Here is a 19,962-nt window from a genome sequence, read left to right as displayed (position 1 = left end):
AAGCTCTGCTTGGCGATGTACTGCAGGCACTGGTTTTATCAAATTTCAGATAGGCAATGAGCCACAAAGAGATATTAGATTAAGCTGTGGGCAGAGGCAGAACACACGTAGGTGATGGAGGCGAAGTCTGGATCTGAGGTGCAGTGTCTCAAGCCATGTGAGTGAAGAACAGGAACATGAAATTGAGGAGTGGAGACATGACACTGAACACGTCCTGGATGGAAACTCATTCACATCAGCACCATCCCCCAAACCCATTAGCAGTCTTTCATGAACATGCCTCCAGCCCATCTAGCTAATCCCTAGCTAGATAGGGTGGATATCAAAGGAGATTAAAGACTCATAGCTGTAGCAAAGAGAATGTCATCTTTCTTTCTGCTGTTCATTTGCTTGAAAGGAAATTGAAACAGAGAAAAACTTGGACTTCCTTTATTTTTTCTTTTTTTGTGCAGTGCATACTGAGACATGATATCTGGAGTTGGCCCTATCTCAACACCCTTAGCACCCGTCTGCCCTTTATTCAATGAGAACTGGACAAATTACTGCACAAAGACCTGCAGATTTTGCCCAAATATTTTCCTCCCATCTGCAAATCCCACCAAAGCACATGGGCATCGTTGCACTTAACACTGAACCCAGACTCAGTACTGCCTGCATGTTCACCAGTGTCTGCAAAATGAGCCAGAGGTTGCCAGCTCGAGAGGTTCAACCCTACCAAAGCAAGGTCCCAATAACCCTTGGGAACATCTGTAGGGAAACACATCATTTTTTTCCCCCATTTCTTTGGCCTTCAAGGAAAGTGAGACCCTACTGTCATGATGGGGTGACACAGGAAGTCATTTTGCAATGTAAGGACTGCAGCTGCCACTGGATTCCTGGGCAGTTTTGGGATCCTGATAGGAGAGCACACTGCTGGCACTGGGGACATAGCAGAGAAGGCAGCAGAGAGAGGGCAATCACTGAAGAGCAGAAATGCCTGGAAGGTCAAGGTGAAAGCATTGCTCCTCCCACCTTCCACCCACCTCTTAAGATGCATTTGCACACATGCCACTGTTAGTGGCACTGAGTAAAGGCACACAGACCTGCATTTTTGGCCCCTGGTGACACAGCTTTGCAGGTCTAATAGAAGTAATTTGGCGGCACAGTTTAGGACAAGGTGATACAGACATCATCAGAAGTGAAAGTCTAGTCAAGGGGTTAGACGGACATTTGCCATTAAATGTTCTCTGATGTTCAGGAGCAGATTTTTCCAATGTCTCTCCAGACTTTCATAGCACATAGTAATAGGTGCATCCATCACCTTACAGACAGACACACATACACATTTTGCTACATTTATATATATATATAAATGTCATCTCCAAAATGGCAGACTATTTCCTATAAATGGAGACTTTGCAGGGGCTTTTAGCAATTGCTGGCAAGCAGTTCATTCCCACAAATGAGTTGAAAGTATTGGTTACACTTCTACCTGACCTTTTAAATATACTTCTTTCTTCTTTTCCAATTTTGAAATATTTACATTTACAGCCTCCAGCCCCTTGAAAGCATCTGGAATGGAAAGAAAGATTAGTCTGGAGGTTTACTGCCTCTCCATCCCAATTCTTTACAGACCTACGAGGAGAAAATGATGATAAAGTCAGTTTAATCACACATCTGCATATACACAGAGAAATGCCCAAACTCTGGCTCATTTACCTACTGCATTGGATCAGTCCCCGAGAGATACCTTAGAAGGTGTTGTAGGAAAGCCTTGAGCTCTTCTGTGCTGCATTCAGGCAAAATACTTGTTTCTCACCTAAGCCAGGGCCCCTGTTTCATTTAGCACCTTGCATCAGAAGAAGCAATGCCAGGACTGGACTCTGAGGCTGTTGGTGTAGAACTTCATTTAGAGTAGACAGAGATGCTTTTGCTGTCAGGGAAGGAAGGACAATGTTGTATGAAATATGACCTGAGTACCTAAAATTGTGCATTTCCCTCTGATTCTCTTAACCTCCAAGCTCTCACAAGTTTGGAAAAACGGGCTCAGACCTTCAGGAGGTAGATTTGGCCTGATCCCACTGACTTCTCTGGACTCACAAGGATGTGACCAGCTGAGGGTATGGCCCCATTTCTCCAGATGTGCCGAGCAGGCCATTTCCCAAAGCACCCGTACCTTGGTTTTGCAGCAGCTCTCACCTCATTGCTGCTTCGACGAACCGAGCGTGCAGGATGGCCAACAGCAGCTTTTATGTCAGTAGACTCTCACGAGTCCTATTTAAGGGGGAAAGAAGGTCTCTGTCAGTCTGAGCTGGACTGCAATTGGGTTGCATTACTATTGTTTACAGTGTGTATATAAGTGTACATTTTCTTTAGCAGACATTGGAAATTTTTATGTATAGATTTTTATTTTTCATCCCCAGATGTATTTATTAGCCAGAGTATTTCTGTTTTGTGATTCAAGTTCTGTCAGATTGATGTAAGCTCTATGAAACAAAATGCACATATTTTTGTTTGTTTGTACCAAATACATGCACAAGCCTGTCTAAAACATTGTTGTGTATTGTTGCCGTGTCTGAATTTTAAAACAGGGGTTGCAGGGGAGGAGGGAGGGAGGAAGGAAAACCTGCAAATTATCATCTCTCTTTTTTTTTTTCTCAAAGACTTTTTTTGTAATTTCACAAGGATAATTGCTCCCACTTGCAAGAATTTATGATAAAAACAAGTCAGAAGGGGACTTTCAGCTTTGTGCCATGCAGGGATGAAGGGGTCATACCAGACATGTCTTCTCCGAGATGCTCCCTGAAGCAGGAGGAATCCGGATGCAGTCATGACCCACAGGAGTGGAGAAGGGCAGGAGGAGGGAAGGCTGTTGTGTAGTTGGTGGTCAGGAACATGCTCTGGTCAAAGAATTTCCATCAGAGCAGGGTTTTTTTTTAATGAAAATTGACATTTCAGCTCATTGAAGATTTCTCCGGAAAATTTTCATTTTTCTTCTAAAGTTTAAATTCTAGCATCAGTTGCAAAACCTGTAAACATGTTGAAATGGAAATAGGCTTTCTCATGCTCCTGTCTCACTCCAGATACTCCATTTCAAGAAATGCAGCCTGATGGCACTTCTAGATGCTGGGCAGTGGTGTCTGAGGGGTGGGTATCATGGGATGATGACTCTAAGCTGGAAAGCTCAAAGGGGAAAATGGCAAAAGAAGAAAAAACACTTGCCTCACCTTTGGGACACTAGTGCAAGGTCATACATCAGAGTCTGAAATGCAGTGAGGGGAGAAACAGAGCTCTGAAAACATCCAACAACAACTATCCCAGAAATAGTTATTTGCAAAGCAAATGACCAAACACTGCCCAAGGCTGTCTGTCCTTCAGGGACGGCTCCCAGCAGAAGCAAAGTGAGCAGCCACCAAGTGCAACTCAACAGCTCCAGGGGAAGATTGTCATGACTTTACCATGCATTTTGCTAATGCTTGTGTGCGGTTGAGTCAGACTGATGCTGGGGAAGGGTTTGGACAGTGTGTCCCCTGGCAAGCCTGCAGAAAAGGATGCTCTTGACTGATACTGCTAATACTTTTTAAAAGGGATGTTTTTCCTTTCTATATGACTGTCAAGTCAGGCTGCTGTCCTGCTCAAATGCCAGGAAGAAAGCATTAGGTGCTTTCCTGTTGACTTCCCCAAGAGTATGATAAGAAAGACCCATGCCATGGCCACACAGACTGAATGAGCCTTCAGAGCCACAAGGCTGGTCTGGGCATGTTGCTTTTGGCATCTTTCCTCGTCCCAAGTTTAATCCATTAAGAACATTGTGTGCCCTGAGCTACACAGACAAGGTCAAGGGCCAGGGCTACACAGTCCTAGTGCCTGTCAAAGCCCGGGTTGTTGCTCGCCTGGCTCACCTCACAGCACCCAGTAAAAGACAGTGCATCTATTAATGCAGCCTCGTGGGGCTCGTATGTGACCTGCACAACTGCCAGTGCCTCCTTCTCTCCTTTGCCCCATGCATCCCCAAATCTGTTCCTCCTGCCCACCCAAATCCACGTTATGACACCTCGCAGTTTCCATGAGACGGTTGGGCATTGCTCAGGCAGAGTGGATCCACTCAGAAGGGGAAGAGTTCTGGGGCATTTTGCTCCTGGGAGGAGTTTGGTTCCTTTGTCTCACCTGAACCCTTGGCGTCCCTTTCCCACGCTACGGCCCTTGTAGCAAGCTCCAGCTGCAGAATAGGCTTTCTTCTGCTCTGGTGGGCAACCAGTGGGGCAGGTGATTTGCAACTCACCTTCCTACTGCTGGCCATGATCCAAAGTGCAGTCGCTTTGGACCATCAGTATACTTTTGGGGAAGGCTTCTTAATTTAGCACCCTTTCTGAGGCTAGAGAAAGCAATTGAGTACACAAGGCCCTGTGATCTCTGCCTGATCACCCAGGCTCCACAAAGTTAAGTATACTTTCTTCCAGATCCCTCTCCAGCCTAACAAATAGCCTGGGTAAGGCAATATACCTTGGTGACACATGGTAGCTAAAGAAGGTAGCCCAGAGACACTGCAAAAAGCTAATCACTCCTTTAGAAGGCAAAGGTGATCGGTAGCACCTGGATAAATTTGACTCTTCTGTTTCTTCATCCCCATTTTGGGGGATGTCTGGACACCCCTACGCAGCTTCTGCTTTCTCATGTCATCTCATCTGGGTCTCCTTTTGCTTCCTCCAGTAGCTTTCTTTGGACCTGGCTGGCCTCACAGTCAACACATCATCTCACCCTACAAAGTCTGTGCTTTCTTTCCTCTATCCTGACCAGCTGTTTTGCCTATTTAAGTCCCACATCTCTCTTCCCCTCACCCCATCTTTCACCCCAGGGTTGACACACCACTGGTCAAGCCCAGGTGGCCCTGGGTTTGTGGGCCTGCTGAAGCTTTGTGGAGGATCACCTGTTGGGATATATGAGACATATATATATATATATATAAAATATATATCTGAGATAGGAAAGGGAAAGGCAAACCAGAAAATCAAAAGGGAACATAATTTGAAAACATTGGATCAATACTTCATAGCAGTCACAGGCAAAAACTGCATTTTAGGTAATTTTGGAAAACAGATGGAGACTAGAATAGGTGGAGAATAACCTTGAAAATATGTTTGCACCTCTGAATAAATCTATGATGTATCTGTAATTTGACTGCTGTCTGATTTTTTGATCAGCCCAGCTCAAAAAGAATAGAAAGGACTTAGAAAGGGTTAAGAAAAGGCTGACAAAAATTACCAAAGACATGGGATAGTTTCCATCCAAAGAACAATTAAATCAAAGGGCACTTTCCTGGAAAACAGAGATGACTGAGGAAGAACACAATGGAGGTCTATAAAATCAGGACTGTCAGGGAGAAGACGAACAGTGGATGACTGTTCTCTGTTTTTCTCATAATACATGAACTAAATGACATCAAACCCATTATCAAAATGAGCAAAGCAAGGTAATTCTTCAGATGGCGCATATTTAAATGTTGGGACTCGTCACCACAAGATATTGCATCTGCCAAAAGTCTATAGGGGTTAGAACAGCAATTAGATGCCTTCATGACAGAAAAGTCCATCAAGGGTTGTTGGAAACATTTATATAATCTCTGAGCTGGGAAGTCCCCGAGGCAGCAATTGCTGTCAGCTGGGAGAATATTTCAAGGCATTTTTCACTGTAGGCTTTTTCTTTCCTTCTATCCCTCCCAAAGTTTCCATCATCAGACAGCGGGAACTCAGGTAGGAGGACCAAGACTCTGAACTGGTATGGCCCTTTGTATGTGCCCTTCATCTGCATGCTGGGTAGCCCATCCATGCCACAGGTACATCATTCATTTCTCTGCCCATAGGCTAAAATGAGAAAATACACAGAAAGCTCAAGGTTAGTCTCCAATGCACATTAAATCAACGAGATCATACCATTTTGCCATCGCTGTGTGCCAGTTCCTGCAGGGAAATTTCTGTTACTGAACACCACTCAGAAACTGAAAAACATCTCCTCAATAGACTGACTTTTTCCACAGAGGACAGGCTAGTAGCTGGGCCCAGGAGTTGCTCAGGGATTTCCCAAGAAAATTCAGCCATCTTGTGCAAAGGTTTCAATTTCTTTTCCACTTTCATACCTCTAAATGTCCCTCCATGGAGACACACATCGTGCACAGTGACATTAAGGCCACTGACAAGTAGGTTTGCTTTTCCTAGGTAAATTCCTAGTGGGATTCAGATCACAGATTAAGACATCTCCTTTTCAATAAGGTTTCCATGTATAAACCAGGTGTTTAAACTCCATTATGGAGATTTAGAGAAAAAAAAAATTGTTGCCTGAATATAGATATATCGTGCCATTTGAGCCATCCTAGGCTATCCAAGATAGGTACATGGCCAGGAAATAGGACAGAAAACCTGTTGTGCAATATTGACTCAGCAACATGGCAGAAGGTCCTGATTTCTAAGCTGTGAGCAGAAGTAAATATCAGGCAAAGAGCAGACAGAGAGTGAAGGTCTGATCCCCTCTTTTCCCTAGGGGAAAAAGGACACAGGGTATTCACTGTGGTTGAACGTATCATCGAAAGTCAGATGAAGGCTTGACTTGCAGGGTGAACCACACCACCCAGTCCCCACGGTATCCTGGGAGACAGAGTCCTGCCAAGAGGGTGGGAAGGACAAGTCAGAGATAGTAACCCATCTTGAAGTCTCATGAAGCCAAAAAAAAAGATTTAGAGCAAAATTAGTTCCATTCAGTTCAATAAACCAAACTTAGCCAACTTTAAAGATCTCCTGTGTGCAGTGCTGGTGGATAATAGATGTCTTGGGGTTTGGAGGGTAGGATGTAGGCATCAAAAATAACTTTTATGCTTTTTCTGGAAACATGTTCTACCATTTATTATGCGCAACTCTCCAATTTCATTTTCACAACACAGCCTCAAGCAGGACATTTCGCACAGTTTGGAAACTGCCGGGCTTTCTGCACTTCTCTCCTTTACCTTCAAAAAGACTGAAGCAAGACAAAGAATCTGCCCACAATCGGTCCAGCTGCTAAAAATATATATGATAAATGTTCAATGTTAAAAATCTCACTTAGACCTTAAGAAAATCATTTGGACATTTCACCAAAAAAACCATCAAGGCCCAATCCAGCTCCTGTGATGAATGTTTTACTATTCTTTCCTCTGCAGCTGCTACCTTATGGATGGAAAACAAAATTCCCTAAGGGCCGTAGTTGATTCTGAAACCTCATTGAAATCTGACCATAATTAAGTAGCAGCAGCACTGCTCAGAGACACAGCGTTGCCTGTCCAAACCCCACTGCTGCCTCCCAGCAGATCTATAGTTGCAATAAAGCCTGATAACATAACACATGGATCAGAAATTTGAGTTCTCTTGTGGCAGGAGGGTGTTTTTGGAAAGAGAATGTCCCAAAGCCTAGCCTCATCTATGCCCAGGAGGCTTCAGGTGGCACGGTCAGAAGAGGAATACTATTGCAAGGGCCTTTCTCCTTGTGAAATGGAGAGTTTCCATTTCCAGAGTTTCACAGAAGGTGTTTCAGATACGGAAACCCAGCAGGAACACAAAAAAAAAGACACAAAAAAGCTCAAAGCCCAGTACACACTGCTTTGACCATGCAAGGCGAAACTATAGCCACATTGAGTTATCCCAAAAGCTATTCGTCATTCACAAGTTGCCTTGACACAGATTGGAATTTCTCAACAAATTACTGGAAAAAGGGAATGCCCTTGGGTGACCCTGTTTTTATCACGGCAAGGCAGTTTTATAGATTTAAAAGGTTTGCTAACTTGACAACATTAATGTTAATCTGTGAGTAAATTGCCATTGTTTTATGCATGTTTATTACTACAGTCTTCCACAGATGATTCACAGTACAAATCCAATTTAACTTTGATTGCTGTGGCACTTTCATTTCTAACCTGTTTTAGCCTTGTAAGTTTAGATGTTACTTCTCAAAGCTTTAGGATATGGAGCTTTTGAGAGTGTATAAATATGTTTTTATATAAGTATGTATTCAAATATGTGTATAAATAGATATGTCTACAGAGATATACAGAGATACACATATAAATGTGTATATCTTTTGTCCTTCAAATACTTTTTTGTGCTTTCTTGGCAAAAGCACTCTTCTGTCAGTGGCTAACTTCATACCCAGGCTGTGTCCCATGTCCTCCTGAGACAGAAGCTACTACGCAAAAGTCAGCATGGTGAGTGCAGCTGCTGAATCACCAGGTGGGTGATGCAGAAATCAATAATGAGTTTTCTAATATTCCGTTACTGAAATCATTTGCCCAGAAAGGATGTGGATTCTCCATCACCGCATTTTGGGCAAATATTTGTCTTACGTAGCATTTTAGATAGGACGGATCCTGCTGCAGGTGGTGGGACAATTTTAGCTTTCTGAGGTTCCTATGAGTCATATTGTTCCATATTCTATACTGTTCCATGTGTTCTCTCCCCTATTCTACCCCTAGAAATTAGAAAAAGGTTTTTTCAAGTTTTGTGAATTGGCCACCTATTGCTGATTGCACTATGGACATTACCCCTTACTTCCCCCTTTTAAAACTGAGCAAGGATGAACAACTGTGCCAACAAACTGCCTGTAAAAGGAATTAACATTGTCCCACTGATTAATTTACTAGTAGACATGGTTTAGCTTTTCTTTCCAGTCTCCACGTTCTCCTATTAGCCTCTAAATGGTTGTCCTTCCTCTGGCACAGTGCTATTCCCGAGAGTCGTACATGCTTCAGCCAAGCTCCTCTCTCTGCAGCCCACATCTACAGCAGTGACCTCTTGGGATCAGGGTAAGCAGGACGCTTTCATTCAACAGGAAAGGACTACTAAATCCAATCCACTGGCAGGCAGCCGAAGTTAAGCAAATTAAAATTAAAAACGAAGTGATCACAGGGAGTAATTAGCAACTGGAGTGTATTTTCTCAAAAATATGAAAGGTTCTTGAAATGAAAAATTTAGGAGAGAGGAAAAGAGGGAATTATTTTATAACGCATGCTCTGGCTCGGGGAGAAGTAATGGGCTTGATGTAAAAATTTGCTCTCCTGCCCTGCTTATACAGGAGGTCAGGCTAAATTGCCAAAATATGCTGTCTGGTCTTAAAAAGAAACGTTTTTCTGCCTGACTTGGCAAGTCCTTCTGAGCTCAAAATATTGCCCAAAAGCTGCACCTGTTTTACTGAAAGGAGAAAATATACTTTGCTGAGGCATCTGCCACTGACCCAAAGGAACCCGGATGGAAATCTCTCCTCTCCTCTCCTCTCCTCTCCTCTCCTCTCCTCTCCTCTCCTCTCCTCTCCTCTCCTCTCCTCTCCTCTCCTTGCCTCTGAGTAATTTGTTTATTTCTTACTTTATTTTTAGTGTCCATTTTCTTTACATTATATTTTTCTATCAAGGGCCCCTGCAGCTATTTTTAGCTGGTGGAAATTGGCCAGGCAAGTTCTTTTTTTACTCTTTACATTTAGGTATTTAGTTTGGAAGGATTTATTAGCAGAGAAAGGAAACTGACTGGCAGCCTGAGAGGTCTCTCTCTCTCTCTGTCCTCTCTTTAAGCCAAGGAATTGAATTTTGACACTCAGGCCATGTAAAGAATTGGTCACCAATGGGCCTCAGGTCAGTGAATTTGTCTAATCCCTTTTTTATGCCACTGCTATGTTCGGTGTCCAATTTACCCTGTGGCAATAACTTCTGTTCTTTGTGGGTGGGCTGCCCAGTGCTTCCCCATTTTCAACTCTGTCATGAGAGGAATAACTGTTCACTACCTGCTGTCTGTAGATGGGTGTAATTAATACACAGTTTATAGACCGTCATGTCCATCCTCACCATCTCTTTTCAAATGAAGGAATCTTATCCTATTTAGCGTATCTGAATATGAAGTTTCTCCAGACCTCTTAATGCTCTCCTTCCCTTGACCTTTTCTAGGTCCATTACATCCTTTCTGAAAGTGTGTGGCTGAAGTTAACCTGACTATTTCAGTTGTAGTTCCACCAGGGACATCATTAAGTTCGTAACTTCATCATGTACTTCGCACAATATTTTTAATTATTCTCAATTCTTTTCCTAGTACTTTCTAACATTTTATTGGCCTTTTTGACCACTGCTGAGCACAGAGCTGAGGTTCCCATTTCAGTTATTCACAAAGATTCAGTATCTCTTTCCTGAATGCTAATGACTACTTTTGAGTGCATCACCACTTATGCATAGATTTTTCCTCATCTACATTATTTTGCATTCATCAGTATTAAATTCACCACCTGCTAATCCAATATCATGACATCTCTTCCGCAAATATTCATATTTAGCATTAGCTTTGGCTACCCTGAATAATGAAAGATTGTCAGCAAACTGTCACCAGCCTATTTACACCTTTTCCCAGACCATTTTGGAATACAGTGACTATTATGACACCGAGCACTACCTTAAGGAAATTCTAATAGCCTTCCTCCACTGTAAGAAATGACTTTTTAATCGTATTTTTTTTTGCTTCTTCTCTGTTTATTCCACCAGTTATTAAACCAGAAGACCTTTTACCTCATCCCATGAGAGCTTAGAGAGAGCTAGGAAGTGCTTCAGGATAGAAGGCTGGATATTGCACACAAGACTGTAAACACTATGAAACCTTCGTAAAAGAAGGCAATATTGACTATATGGGAAAGAGAAGAGGAAGAATGATGGGTGATATCACTGGAGAGGAATTTGCAAAGGCCATTAGCTTATAGACACTGTGTACAGTGTGCGTCACATGCCAACTTCAGTAGATCAAATACTTTTTTCCATGGGAGCAATGGACAGCCTAATAGCAAAAGTCAATGTGACAGGCAACTGCAAAGTAAAAGTGTCACGTATTTATTTTAGAGAAGAAAATAGTGCTTGTGCCAATGTATTCCTAAAAATACTGCTAGCAGCACAAGAAAAAAAAAAAGTTATGGGCAGTGAACAGATACAACTCAGGTTTTGCATGAACTAGCTTATTCCCATTAATAATTTAGGTAAATATGAAAAAAACAAAATCCATAATTGCACTAGGTTACAAATACCTAATGTAGCTTAAAAATATTCCAACCCCTAGGTCTCTTCAAGAGGTAATATCTAATGGAGGGATCAGGTACCAAAATAACTGAAAAAGGATTTGGAAATATCTTCAAATGAAATTGGAATCTCTCAGCTGAGTGCAGGACAAAGGAGAAAAAGGCTTCCTGCTCTGCAGCTCACTGTGAGAGAGGCTGAAAGAGGAGCTGGATGAACCTCTTGCTTTGAGAGTCTTAGATCAAACAGAGCAGGCAGAATACCATCACTAGTTGAAAAGAAAAGGAGGAAAAAAAGGAAAAAGAAAAAAAAAATCACCTTTGCATTTGCATAGGCCATAAATAATTAATCAAGGAAAAGAAACAAAAAGTTAAACAACTGTTCTGCTTCCCTACCCAGGGGAGGCATCTGGGCATTGACCCTGATGCATCAGCAGATCCCTAGGCAATGCCTCTGGGATCCACCAGTTTTGGGAGGGTTGTCGATTTGCTGGAAGGCCAGGCTGCTGTGCAAAGGGACCCGGACAAGCAAGTCCAGAGGAAGCCACGACAGTCATCAGGAGTTCGGAGCATGCATGCAAGAAAAGGCTGATGGAGCTGGGTTCATTCAGCCTGGAGAAAAGAAGGGTTTAGGTGGGCATCTCGTTGCGCTGCTCTAATAGGGTTTCAGAGAAGACAGAACCAGGCTCCCCTCAGATGCAATGGACTCAAAAAGTTCAACAAGAGAAATTCCCACTAGATACACAGAAAAAAATATTTCCTCTGAGTACAGTGCAGCCCTGGACCAGGGATTCAGAAAGGCTGTGAAGCCTCCATCCTTGGAGATATTTGAAACTAGACTGAACAAGACCCTGAGCAACAGTGAGGTTGGCCCAGTGTTGAAAACAAGAGCCTGAAATAGAGACCTCCAACCTTGTTTATTCCTCAAGCCTGTGATTCTGTGGATAATAGATCACATATGTGTAAGGCTTCCAGCTCTCCCCTTTAGGAGATGCTTTTTCTGTAGGCTACCATTTGTGTTGGGCTAAATTCCTCTGAGGCTCCAGTGAGAAATGCCATCCTTTTTTCCGTGACATGCAGAGCCCAGAGTTTTACAGCGGTCATTTTGTTCTGGAGAGAAGCAACAGGAGGGCACGATTAGAGGCTCTAAATAGCCTCTGAAGAAACAGCTCTTATCAGGCTGCAGAGCAGCCATACGTACACCCCTCAAACAGCCTCAGAGTTGGCTGGGCACGTTTTTTTAAAGACACTTCATTGAAAAACATTGGCTGCCATCCAGAATATTAAAAACAGCATAAAAAAGTAAAAATGCTCTTCGTCCCTGCCGGTTTTGATTTACTTATATCAAGGGGAAAACACAGTCCCTGTTGTTTCATTTCAGATGTGCTCTTAAGGTCGGCACACCCTGCACCCTGAGGTTGCTTGTAAATCATTAATGACCTAACTTTTCATCACCCAGCTTTGTTCCGACTGGTTATAGTTCTTCATTACTTCTGTTCTGTCATCAGAAGGACCAGTGGCAAAAAGGGCACCGAGGTCAAACAATGTATGTCCAAGGGAAGGACGTTCACACCCTGACACCCCAGTATTTACTGTTTGAGTCTCACCAAGGCAGGTATCAGGAAAGAGAAGAGGAATCAGTGGTGCACAGCAGGAGCTGGTTATGACTGGCTTCTCCAGGACACCCTACATGGGTGACAGCCAACATCTCCCATAGACGACGTTTCTGAGCTCAGCAAGGTCTGGGAGACAGGACCCACCACCATTTGTTTTCACAGACAGCATTTGCCCAGAGAACGGAGGAATTTAACCAAAAATGACAGTCTCGCTTGGATTTCTCTCAACTCACTCCAAAACAAAAGGCATGTAAATATCATCAGCTACAAAAAATTGCTGATGACTGAGAGTGAAATTTGTCATTAAAAGTGGAAAATAAATGGGGTGCACTCAGAGCATCCAGACATAAATAGACTGAGTCACTTTTATGCTAATACGTCTTCATCAGATCTCCCCAATGAATACGTAAAATGGTCTATTTATTGTAATTGAAGTTTACGATAAAAGTGCTTTCATACTCTCTATGTATGTACACAGCTATTCAGAAAAACTTGTTTTTCTCTCCCTTTTTTGTTCTCCATAACTTCACATTATTTTCTCTTTGGAAAGCATTGCTTTCAAGCAGAGCAAGCAGAGATATCTGCTCAGCTGTATAAAGGCAGAGGTTGGCTCACGTGGGTCCATACCTCCATCTTCTTTGTCCCTGGTCGCCTGCAACTGGTGTGACACTGATTGCCTCTCACTGCTGAGATGCAAAACTTCATTTCTCATAGCCTTCCGCTTCTCTATATTCTCCTTCTTAATGACTCTGAGCTAAGAAGACTATTGTTGCAATTACTGAAAGGCTGTTGCTCTGATCTAAAATAGTTGTAGTTCAATAAAGGGCCAAAATGCAGCACCCGTTTAGGTACTGGCAGGCTGCTATAAGGTCTTCCTGGAGCATTCTCTTCTCCAGGCTGAACAACCCCAACTCTCTCAGCCTTTCCTCCTAGGAGAGGTGCTCCACCCTTCTGATCATCTTCATGGCCCTCCTCTGGACTCGTTCAACAGGTTCATGTCCTTATGTTGGGGGTCCCAGAGATGGATGCAGTACTCCACATGGGGTCCCAACAAGAGCAGAGTAGAGGGACATAATCACCTCCCTCAACCTCCTGGCCATGCTTCTTTTGATGCAGCCCAGGATGCGGTTGGCTTTCTGGGCTGAAAGCGCACATTGACAACTCATGTTGAGCTTCTCATCAACCAACACCCCCAAGTCCTTCTCCTCAGGGCTGATGTCAATCCATTCTCTGCCCAGGCTGTGTTTCTGCTTGAGATTGCCCTGAAACCCAGAGCAGGACTCTGCACTTGGCCTGGTCGAACTTCATGAGGTTTACACAGGTCCACCTCTCAAGCCTGTCCAGGTCCCTCTGGATGGCATCCCTTCCCTCCAGCGTGTCAATGGCACCACACAGCTTGGTGGCATCAGCAAACTTTCTGAGGGTGCACTCAAACCCACTGTCCATGTCTCCAGCAAAGATGGGGGTCTTCCTTTTTCTCCTTTTTGAAAGTGGGGGTCATGCTTCCCCTTTTCCAGTCAGTGGAAACTTCACCAGACTGACACGACTTCTCAAATATGTGGCTTATCAACTTCATCGGCCATTTCCCTCAGGTTCCATCTCATCAGGTAGATCAGAGGATCTCATCAGGTCCCATGGACGTGTGCACCTTCAGGTTCCTTAGATGGCCTTGAACCTGATCTTTTCCTACAGTGGGCAGTTCCTCATTCTCCTGGAACCTGCCTTTGCCTTTTGTGACTTGGGCGGCATGGTTAGAGCCCTTGCTGTTGAAGACTGAAGCAAAAAAGTCATTGAGTACCTCAGCCTTCTCCATATTCTGGGTCTCCCATTTTTTTCCGGAGAGGGCCCACATTTTGTCTAGTCTTTCTTTTGTCACCAACATACCTTAGATGCTTTTCTTGTTGCCCTTGACATCCCTGGCCAAATTTAATTATATGTGGGCTTTAGCTTTTCTAACCTGATCTCTGGCTGCTTGGACAATTTCTCTGTATTCCTTCCAGGCTACCTGTCCTTGCTTCCACACTCTGTAGGCCTTCTTTTTGAATTTGAGTTTGTCTAGGAGCTCCTTGTTCATTCATGCAGGCCTCCTGGTGTTTTTGCCCCATTTTCTCTCTGTTGGGATGCATCGCTTCTGAGCTTAGAGGAGGTGATCCTTGAATATTAACCAGCTTTCTTGGGCCCCTCTTCCCTCCAGGGCTTTATCCCATGGTACTCTACCAAGCAGATCCCTGAAGAGGCCAAAGTCTGCTCCCCTGAAGTCCAGGAGTAGTCAAAGATACTAGTCCAGGATACTTCTCCTGAAGTATCTTTGACCCTCCACGAATGGCTCAAATTACGCAGAGAAGCTGTCAAATTTATCATATGGTTGCTGTTTCAAGAGGTTTTGACTTTCTGGAAAACAGCCAGTGCTTATGATCAGGCACATAAAAATTGCATTTGGTCAGAATAGCAGCACTTCTATGGCTTTGCAGCTCCCAGAAGCAAACAGCCTGTAACAGGGAGACACGGGGCTCCAGAGGGCTTGCTGCTGTCAATGTCCATCTGTCATTTTTAGATGCCAAGCACTGAAAGGAAGGGATGTGAGATTAAAAAAAAAAAAAACCAACACCTCTTTTTGACAGTGGGAGCAGGTCCTGCCGTGCCATGGCCCAGTGAGGGGCTATATTGATGGTACTGCGGGAGGGCAACGCAGACTCACCACCGTGCTCGTTAGCCTCCTCTGGAAAGAGAGCTGGCCGGGTAACCTAATCCAAGGAGTTGTTTTCATTTTGAACCAGCAGGACAGCAAGTCCCAGCACACCTATGGACTTCTGCATCCTGCGACATTGCACAGTCTCTATTATTTCATACGCTTTTGCAAAATAACCCCCTTATTTGTGTTGTAAATAATGCAAAGGCTTTTTAGTCTCTCCCAACGACTCAGTTGTCTCAAGGTCCTGGATCCCAGTTACCACCATCTGAGTGACTTTGCCATACATTTTTTGAGGACTACACATTGATTTTTACATGAAGGCGCTATCAGTATTAGTCAGCATCTCGGTATTTATAAAATATACTGTTTTGTTTGCTTTCTTGCCTGCAATTACAGACTGAAAAGAGGTTTGCATTGGTCTGTCCTCATACAGCGGTGTCACTCTCGACCAGGCACGGGTTATCTGAAAATCCTGTCCAGCTCGTGGTTTGCCTAATTTCTTCTCTCTTCTGTGTTAGTTTGTATTTTATCAATGCTTAATTGCCCTGCTCTGGTGATGCTAATTCCCTCGGCTTGTTTAGGTGTCTGTGAAGTTCCTCCCTGCTTTTGACTGCCTAAATTAGTTCTGTGTCATCAGTGGATTCATCTGCCTCTATCTGCAAGCCAGGTATCAGCACATTAACCAGCACTGCACGCCTGGGACTAAGCACTGAGCTGTGACCTTCTGCCATAATTGACCATTTAATCCTCCTCTTTGCTCTCTCCTAGGACAGCTGTGGAGCCACGACAATAGTTTCCCAATCATCCCGTGACCCCTTAGCTCCCTCAGGAGGCTCTTTAGTTTGACCTTGCTAAAGACCTTCTGGGTATCTAAATGCACCATGTCTACCAAGTCTCCTTCATCCACTGTTTTCCTGGCACGGTCATTGAGTCACAATCCCTCTGTGAGACCTTTCTTCTCCGCAAGCTGCTGGGTCTGCACTCTCCTGTCGTGAGCTGTCTCTCTGAAACTTCATTATCCTGCCTCTAAATATAAATTCAAACTAATTTCCCCAGGACGTGTGTAAGGAGGGATGACCTCTAATTCTCCCAATCTCACCTTACGGCTTTTTGAATATAAATGTAACCTGCCCTATATCCCAGTCCTTGCTTCTTTTCCTTGGTAAGTTAATGAAGTCTATTTACATTGCTTAAAAATGTCTGCCCGGACAATCCGGACCACCAGAAAAGGCCTCCTGAGACAAGCTGTGGATGTTTGCGGTTCATGGCTGGGTTTCTCTCTGATGGTGTGCAGGCAGGTCCACAGGGCAGATACCTGACATGCCCATTTCACCTGCTTTTAACCCTAAAACTAAAACTGCAAGGTGTATCAAGCAGAGAGACCCAAGTGTGAGCCAGCTCATCTCTGGAAACCATGCTGAAATATTAGCATGGGGTGACGTTTCAGCTAATAATGCTTCATAGGGAGATCAAAAAGAGATTGCAAGCACCGTTTTGAGAGTTGTCTTCCTTCTCAGCCACCTCCCTTTCTACTGAAGCCCAGGGAGGGTCAGGGGAGTCACAGTGCCTGGCAATTTTATACCCCCTTCACCCCCAGCATGCACCGCACTCACACATTTATTTGGATTTGAGACATACATGTTCTCCAGTTATTCTTCTCAGTTTCCACAGAGGGACTCCCAGTATCAGAGGAACCGCTCAGTTTATATACGGTTCACATGTTCTATGTGGCATATGGAAACAGGACCCCGTACTTTACTGTGAGCTTCTGTAATGAAACTATTCCTGTATCTGGGGCTTGGCTTTAAAAACTCCTATAAATAATTCCCATTCTGCATCCTTGGGTCAACGGAATTCTGCCCAGCAAATACAAAGGGCCAGGTAAGCCAGAAAGAGCATGTAACAAGGGAAGTATGGGAAGTACATAGCAAAATCAGAATTGGAGATGGAAATAGTGCCGTATTGCAGAAGGCAGATAATCATTGAATTAGCTCCTAAGTGTTTATATGATGCGGAGCTATTGACAACCAGCTACCCTCAATATCCTGAAGTCATCCTGAGTCTTTCCCTTATCATTAATGGTCTTTGGACAAGGCCTTGGATTCTTTGACTTGCATCCCAGCATCCCAGTGTAAAATATAATTTTTCCTGCTTAACTTTGCTTCTTTTTTTTTTTTTAAGTTACCAAAACATGAGTGCTTTACCCATTGTCAAGCACTTTGTGTTACATTAGAGAAGCATCCACATAAGTTTGTCCACAGCACAGGGGCAGTTCAGCACTGGGCAGAGAGCAGCCATCAGGGGAGGGAGCTGCTGGAAACCTCCTAAAACCCATCTGCTCTCCAAAAAAATTAATTTCAGCCGGTGCCCTTCCAGAGGTTTTCCACCTAATGCAACCTCACCTCTCTCTTCTCTTCTTCTGCACCCTGGTCAGAGTTTCTCCTCTCTCCACATGGGCCAAAGCAGCCCACACCTAATCGAGGGGCGAGAGCACGGCGGTAGGTGGCACGGGGAGAAGGGAGCAGGAACCGCAGTCTTTTCTGCCCTGGTGGTGTGCAGGTCAGCTACCTGCTGTGCCATAAGACCCACATGCCAAAGTAAAAATCCCTGAATCCAGATACTGTTCCAATGTATTTAGCAACCCTCTCTTCCTTGTGACTTCCACACTTGCAGGCTTGATATTTTCCTGCTCAGATAAATAGTCCTATGTATTTTGAGCACGGTTAGGCTCTGCCTTAGTTACAGCCCAGCAGACAAAAGCCACGTGGATATTCATTCACAGTAACTCCGCGCCATTCCCTGCTCCTGCAAGCTCTGCCTGACGCTCAGGTCAGCTCTGCTCTCAGGACCCCGACAGAAAGCGAACACGGGACTGACGGCAAGGAAGACATCCCATCTGCACAGCCCTACCCGTGGTGTGCTACTCTCCACAGCATTTGCAGGAAGGGCCTGACCCAGTTGCCCATCAGAAGACTGGGCGCTGCGCACCTTGCAAGCTACGTTGGGATGCAGCAGCAGGACAAAGATGGGCAAGCGCATATTTTTTTACTAAAATCACAAGGCAACTTTGGGTGCCATCCCACTTTTTGATAAACAACTGCCTCCACCGACTGGTCTTCTTAAGCTAAAGGGCTAATCTGCATCCAGCACTGGGTCAGGAACATGCCACAAAAGAGAAATCATCAGAAGACATGGCCATCTACCTTCAGGTCAAAGGAAGAGGTTGCGAATTTCTCACTGAAATGCAGTGCAAAAACATCTGCCTTTATATCAACCACTTTCAGGGTGATGAAAACCAGCATTTCATCCAGCAACTAGCATGCTTGGGACTGCCTTCAGAGCTCCTGTCTCTTGGAGATATCTATTCCAAAATCACATCCTTTCCCCTTTCCCTCTAGATTTTCTTGTTATTTGCTCTCCCTTTCTCCTTACCCACTGAGGAAGCCCTTTCTGTGTCCCCTGGAAGGACTGGTCAGTGGATTGGCCGCATCCATCCTGAACCAAATCCTCCAGCAAAAGGGAGCCTACCCCAAACCAGGATCAATTGAGATGGGTCGCTTTAGGTCGAGAAGAACGTGTCTCAGCTGTCCTCAGGGAGGGGACGAGCGGCGATGAGCTTCGCTTGGCTCAGCAAAGCTCCTTCTCTCCCACTCTTGCATTTCCCAGTGGAAGTATTTGTCCTGGATAACAGGCGTGGCTGCAGTGACGCTACCGCATAGCAAGGACATTACACTGTGCACAGGCTGAAGGGAATAGGAAGGAGGGTGGAGAGTGCAGGGCTAGAGCAAGCTTTGGGAAGGGATCCTGCTGGAAAATGAGTTCGGAGCTCGTCTGGCGTGTTCAAGGTCATGCAGCCACTTTACAAAGTCCGCCGCATGGGCACCCTCTGCTTCGGAAAGTCCTGGGAATTAGGGTCGTCGCAATTTTATATATCTAAAAACGTATTTAAAATTATATAAAAATAGATATTTATAAATATATATTTACCAAGAGTTTTCAGTCCAAGCAAGTAAAACTAACTCAGCTGCAGTGACAACTGCATACGGGTCCAGATAATTTAAGGGGCATTTTATCCAAATCCACCCTTTCCACCCACCTCTGATCTGCTGTTATCTATTCCAGCTCTCTCCCTACCCGGCTGCTTCTCATTTGTGTGCAGATTATCTGAGAGCGGGGGACACCTTAGCACTGCTTTGCATGAAGTGGGGCTTTGCGCAGTATTTCAAATACAGCTTTTCCATCTGAAAATGTGGTCCTGTGAGATGCGGGACAGAAGTGGGCTTTACTAGAGGAGCCGTCCCTTGCTAAGAGGGCCACGCACAATACACTGACGGCGTTGTCTCCAGACATGATTCAGGCAGCGGAGACAGTCGGCCTAAAATTAATACTTGCCTGAAAAGGTATTACAGGAAAAAGCTGTCATTCCTCCGTGCTGATTGTGCTGAAAGCCTGGCCCATTTAGAGTCGATTGTGTCAGCAGGCAGCTTGATATTCCTATTCTTTGGGGACGGCAAAGTTTTTCGCTGTTTAAAAGTCATAGCAGAAAGGTTTCCGTGGGCTCGGCATCATGAAATGGCTGTGGAAAATCACCTAGCCCTTCCCAGCAGTCCCATCAGAAGGCTG

This window comes from Larus michahellis, chromosome 5 (genome assembly GCF_964199755.1).
Source record: "Larus michahellis chromosome 5, bLarMic1.1, whole genome shotgun sequence".
Lineage (NCBI taxonomy): Eukaryota > Metazoa > Chordata > Aves > Charadriiformes > Laridae > Larus > Larus michahellis.
This window is presented reverse-complemented; position numbering follows the sequence as displayed.